Source organism: Alligator sinensis, unplaced genomic scaffold (genome assembly GCF_000455745.1).
Source record: "Alligator sinensis unplaced genomic scaffold, ASM45574v1 scaffold250_1, whole genome shotgun sequence".
NCBI lineage: Eukaryota > Metazoa > Chordata > Crocodylia > Alligatoridae > Alligator > Alligator sinensis.
In genome coordinates, this window is record NW_005841888.1 from 4,181,940 (window position 1) to 4,188,338 (window position 6,399).

The 6,399-nt window shown below is 48.1% G+C and overlaps 1 protein-coding gene across 5 annotated transcripts in view; it reads right to left on the reverse strand.

Annotated features, from left to right (window-relative positions):
* Positions 1–6,399, reverse strand: part of RFX7 (regulatory factor X7) — an 86,708-nt gene that overhangs the window by 46,728 nt on the left and 33,581 nt on the right. Inside the window, exon 1 of one of the 5 annotated variants that reach the window (XM_025197071.1) lies at positions 3,216–3,360. The exons of the other annotated variants lie outside the window; for them this stretch is intronic. The gene's annotated coding sequence lies outside the window, so the exon portion shown is untranslated. Of the gene's footprint in view, positions 1–3,215; positions 3,361–6,399 lie in introns of those variants that run through there. 5 annotated transcript variants of the gene reach the window in all.

The window sequence follows — 6,399 nt, forward strand, 5'->3', positions numbered from 1 at the left end:
GCGACCTTGTGGCTGCCTATAAGTTCATCATGGGGGCACAGAAGGGAATTGGTGAGGTTTTACTCACCAAGGCGCCCCCGGGGGTTACAAGAAATAATGGCCATAAGCTAGCAGAGAGCAGATTCAGACTAGACATTAGGAAGAACTTCTTCACAGTTCGAGTGGCCAAGGTCTGGAATGGGCTCCCAAGGGAGGTGGTGCTCTCCCCTACCCTGGGGGGTCTTCAAGAGGAGGTTAGATAGGCATCTAGCTGGGGTCATCTAAACCCAGCACTCTTTTCTGCCTATGCAGGGGGCTAGACTCGATGATCTATTGAGGTCCCTTCCGACCCTAACATCTATGAATCTATGATATGACCACTTTATATCCTCCCAGCTCCAGAATGTCCTGAACACTGGCACTTCTCCAGGAAGTAGGGCCAGTGGAAGCACTTCCATATTCTGTAAGCAGACAGAAGAGTACATGGGCAGGAAGTAGTATTCCCACCCACTTGCTATATGTGCCCACTTGGTATGACCTCTAAGTGAGAATAATTCTCTTCCATCTACTAGACCCATATCACAAAGAGTGGGCACATTACAATGAGTCACAGGTCTGCAAAAACTCTCCAGACTTCCTGATATGCCTGAATTTACTTATTCCACATTATTGAGTAGTAAAAAAGTTACAATCTAAATTAAAATGTATTGTATTAGAAGCTGATCTGCCACATAGCATTTAACTGTGAACTAAACCCTCTCATGTATGCACAATAAATAATCTAGGTGCAACTAATCATCTCACCAGGTTAGCCTACCTCCCCTAATGAAGTGGCTGCATGATGTAATTGTGTAAATAACAGGGCTTTTTCCCCAAAGCCCTGGAGTGATAGGCTCAACACACTTTCTAAAGCTTCATGGTAGTTCTTCATTCTATAGTGATTCAAGCAAACCTTCCACGAAGTACAGCTAGGCCTTTCCCCCCATGAAAGCCTTCCCCCCCCATGATTATTCAGGACCCTGCTGCTGCAAATGGAGGTAGGGGGCTCTTATTCTTTTTCTTTTTTTTTTTTTAATTCACTGCAATGTGGCAACAAAATATCTGAAGTTACAACTTTCTTGAGTACATTCTTCATATTTTAGTGAAAAATCTAGTTTTAAAAGAAGACAGGAAGCCAAGGGGTTGTGGGTGCATCCCCTTGGAAGTCGGATACTGCAAAGACATATGCAAGAGTACAGGATTCATAAGAATGATTAATGAGTATTTATCCAGAACCCTATTTATTTCTGTGAACGCCAAACAGGATGACCAATGTGTGTCTCCAGGTAGTACCAGTGTGCTAGGCAATGCAGAATTAAGCAGGCAAAAGGCTAGACCAGGGGTAGGCAACGGTTTTTGGCCGGAGTGCCGAAAAACACCACAATGCCGACTTTGGAAGGTGCCGGAGTGCCAGCAGGCCAGATAAACAAAATGAGGGCAAGGGGTACATGGTAGGATGCCCTGCTTGTGCCCCTTGCCGCCCACCCAAAGGCTCTGCCCTGCAGCCCTGCTGGCCCCCAGCCCAGGTTCTGTGGCTGTTAGCAGCTACCCCAGCTCCGGGTAGCTGCTGGAGCCCGGGCTGCTCTCAGCAGGACTTGCAGCGTTCCAGCTGCCTGCTGGGAGCAGCTCAGGCTCCTGGCTGGCAGCAGCTACCCAGAGCCGGGGCTGGCTGTGGTGTGCTGAGCAAAATGGCCTTGCATGCCATGCTTGGCACACGTGCCGGGGGTTGCCGACCCCTGGGCTAGACAGACCTATACGTTACAATGAAGTGCTGGATGAAGCTTAAAACTATTTATTATCTACCCTTAGATTTATTATCTACTCTTAGGAAAAGGAGAGAGCATCCAAAGTTCAAATTTTGTCTGTCCCCAAGAAATGTAATCCAGAGAAGAGACAGACCAAGGTAGCTTCTCCTGCATGTTGACACTATCCCTCCCACTTTGTGTCCCATATCCCAGCACTTGGGAGGCAGGATTGGGGTAGGGCTTCTTCATTTCGTCCTAAGCTTCTCAAACATTAGGGGGATTCTCCCCAACTCTCTGCAGCCCACATTAAGGATTCTACTGCCGTACAGAGCCAAGAAGCTGCTCCAATATTTCTATTCTGAAAAGAGGCCCTCCCAAATGTAAACAGTGAATAAGCTGAAGGTTATAGCTGTCTGTCAGAGAGATGCTTTGGCCACAGCCCTTTAAGAATCACTCAGCTATGAAAGAACTCTCCACTTCTCACTGCACCAGGCAATTGTTCCCCCATGTGATCCCCAAGAGCCATTTGTCAAACTATTTAATGTACTGTCTAGCCAGCTTTAAAGGCTGCTTTCTGGGCAGAAGAGGTGCTAAATGAGCAGCTTCTACAACCTCTGAATCCCAGAGAGTTGCTTCTCAGGAGATACAGGGGCTGTTGTGAGGTGGATATGCTCCTTCCTCCACTTTGCCATCAAGAGCTTTGTTTTCTGTTGGGCTTCCTACTGTCTCTTACCTCCTGTAAAATTCTGTCAGTATTTCTAGCTGGAAAATACTGGCAATACCAAATATCAGCAATGCTTTTGTTTTTTAATTCATGTTAATGAAACCCCTATTGAAATGAAACCCCTATTGAAAAATAAGTGTTTGTTAAGTCAAGTACTCATCTCTCTGTATAGCCTAGTTGTCTCCTCCGAGTCAGGCAGCAGCACAGCACTACAAAGAAATGCCTGTTCATCCCTGCTCTCCTTGCTCTTTGGGCCTAATTCTGTAAATGCCTGCAAAAGAAGTGGTAACACTTACTGCCAGAAGTTATCCTATTAAAAAACAACAGGACTGGTATTGCTTTTAAAAGTGCTATAATCCAGAAGGTGCAGGAGTTGAGCCTTACATTTTAATCTCGCGTATAACTTTATGTAACCTACTCTGACGAGTGGAAAGAAATATTAAACCAAAGTCAGAGACAGCACGGGGACTATTCTGAAACAGCTTATATACATCAGTAGTGGCAGTCCCTTGATACAAGAATGACAGTCTTCTAGTAAATAGAGAAATTATCAGCGAGTCCATAGATGACCGAACAGGCCAATCTGAGAGCCGCACATTCGGCTGCAGACATAACAAGTAGCTCTAGGAAAAAGGAGTAGATCCTGGTCTGGTCACAGATCTTTAACTTTGTCTCTCTCGTTTATCCACATAGTGAGGCAAGTTTACTCTAAGTGATTGATGCCTTACACATCACGAAGCCACTGGGGATGATGATTCACTGCTCAAGTCTCCCAGGTATTGATGTTGATATCACGTTTCTTCAGATTGGCCTTCAAGGTGCCCTTGAATCTCTTACTTTTGCTCACCTCCAAACCAGTGACTATCGGTGAGTTGGGCATAAAGGATTTGTTCTGGGAACTGTCTGTCAGGCATCCTTATGACGTGTCCCGTCTCATGGAGCTAATATCATAAAAACATGACTTAAATGATGGTGGTGTTTGCTTGAGCCACAACACTGATGATACCTGTGTTATTTAATATGTTTCAACTGATATAGAAGATTTTCCAAAGACATTGCCAATGGTAATGTTCCAAAACTTTCAGGTGTTATGTCAGTCAATTTTCAAACCCATACAACAAGGTAGGGATGACAACAGCCTGGTAGATGAGAACTTTGGTCTGCATCCTGATATTGTGATCATCAGGGGTCCAGATCTTGTGTTTACCACAGAAAAATGTGGATTTTTTCCTTTGAGAGAGAAAAACACGGGTTTTCCTGTGCAGGCTGGTAAGAGGAGGCTGGTCTGATGCAGGGGGTGCTACATGCATCTATACATGCACACACATGCACGTGCCCAGCAATACAGCCCCAGGCAGAATAATGGAGAGCAGCTCCTCCGGCTGCCTGCAGGTAAACCTATGGTTGGAGGTAGGGGGGAAGACGGACACGCAGATTGAGGTGGCAGCTCTAACCATGCATGCAGAGTGAGGGAGGGAGCAGGGCAGGGTTGGCAGTTGGGGCTGGAGACAATGCCCAGCTGGGTTGGTACACAGGGTCTGGGGCTAGGGTGGGTAAGTGTGGTTGCAGGGCCCAGCCAGGGAACTGGACAGAGCCACATATGGCTTGTCTGGGTAAGGGGGCTTGCAGGTGACCTCACTCCCTCTTGCATTGCCACTCCCAGGGAGGGGCCAAGTGCCATAGGTAACGTGTTGGGGCGGGGGCGGAATCAGGGGACATATACCCCCCCACCCCAATTTGTGTATCACACTGGGGCATGGGGCTGCAGCCTGGCCAGACCATCACTGGACCACCTCCATGGACTAGAAGGGACACAGCGTAGGAGGACGGAGTAGGAAGGTGACATTTGGCGCTGCCACTGGGACCCCTGCACCTTCCATGCCATCATGGAGTAACGCTACACTACCAGCAGCACAGGAGTAACAGGGCGGGCAAGGGGGAGGCCCCAGATCTGTTACTCCTCATGCTGCTAGTGTCCTGGTGTTACTCCATGGTGGCGTGGGGGTCCTGCTGGTGGGAGCAGCAGCAGCAAGTCTCACCAGACTGCTCCACCCTCCCACACCAAGTCCCATGCACTGAGCCATGGAAGCAGCCCAGTGTCAGTCTGCTGAGGCTGCAGCCCCATGCCCTGCTGTAGGCACACAAATCTGGGAGGGCATGTGCCCCCTCCCAATGCATCGCCTATGGCATTGCCTATGGTTGGGCACCCCCCCCGCCCCACCCCACCACCCCACACCCTGTGGGGCCAGGGTCATAGATTCATAGATGCTAGGGTCGGAAGGGACCTCAATAGATCATCGAATCTGACCCCCTGCATAGGCAGGGAAGAGAGATTCCCCCAGCTAGATGGTTATCTAACCTCCTCTTGAAGACCCCCAGGGTAGGGGAGAGCACCACCTCCCTTGGGAGCCCGTTCCAGACCTTGGCCACTCGAACTGTGAAGAAGTTCTTCCTAATGTCCAATCTAAATCTGCTCTCTGCTAGCTTGTGGCCATTATTTCTTGTAACCCCTGGGGGCGCCTTGGTGAATAAAACCTCACCAATTCCCTTCTGTGCCCCCGTGATGAGCTTATAGGCAGCCACAAGGTCGCCTCTCAACCTTCTCTTGCGGAGGCTGAAGAGGTCCAGGTGCCCCAGTCTCTCCTCATAGGGCTTGGCCTGCAAGCCCTTAACCATACGAGTGACCCTTCTCTGGACCCTCTCCAGGTTATCCACATCTCTCTTGAAGTGTGGCGCCCAGAATTGCACGCAGTATTCCAACTGCGGTCTGACCAGCGCCTGATAGAGGGGAAGTATCACCTCCTTGGATCTGCGTGCCCGATAGAGGGGAAGTATCACCTCCTTGGATCCTTGGGTCACCAGATCAGGAGTGAGGAGCACACTAGAGCTGAGGAGGATGGGGGGGTTGCGGCTTGGGAGTGAGGGACAACGGCTTATCAGGGCTGCTCCTGGTGAGCCAAGGGGACAGGGAGAGCTGATTTTTAATGATAAAAAAAACCAAACTCAAATGCCAAAATATACAGGTATTTAGAATTTATTTTATTATGACTGAGGTACTGGTAAGCTTTCAAATTGTTTTAAAGTTGTCAATATATCAATAAAATACTGTGTTCAACTAGGTGGGTGGGTGGGTGTTTCATTTTAATTACAGAAAAACGCAGATTTGGGGGGGTTAATCACAGAAGTTTGCATTTTTAAACAGAGAAAACCAGAATCTCTGGTGATCATGACAGACATGGTTTCAGAGATGTCCAAAGGCAATCCTGACAGATTTTATCCAGTGCTGAAAATATCATTTTCTAGGTTTGCTTTTTGGGAAAGATGGCTACGCAGGTAGAGGAAATGCTTAACATTCACCAAGGACTGTCCTCTTATTGGAATATAAGAAGAAGCCTGGCTGGATTGGGGTGGGTTGGTAAAGAACCTTTGTTTTTACCAATCTGACTGTGAGTCCAAGTATTTCATACACTTCACAGAAGGAATGAGAGACCTGGAGTTCTCCAACTGAGTGGGTACACATGACAGTTGTTAGTGTACTGAAGATCAGTAATAGAGGTGTTGGTCACATTGGATTTGGAATGCAACTGATTGATGTTAAAGACAGTCTCACCCATGCAAAACTGGATGCTGACTCCAGATGGAAGTCTATCAGCAATGAGGTGTGGAATAGCTACGATACAGATGGAAAAAGAGTGTTGGTGCAGTTACACATCTTTGCTTGACTCCAATTCTAACAGTTAGGGGGTCCATTTCTGAGCCATTACAGCATCTGCATAACAATTGTGGTCTTGATAGCAAAACCAACACCATGGATTCAAACGTCCCTTTTAGCTCTTCCTAAAAAAGCTGGGAAAAGCAGAGGGAGGCTTGCACTGACCCAGGCTGGGAGGGGGGGGGGGGGGGGAAGGGGGG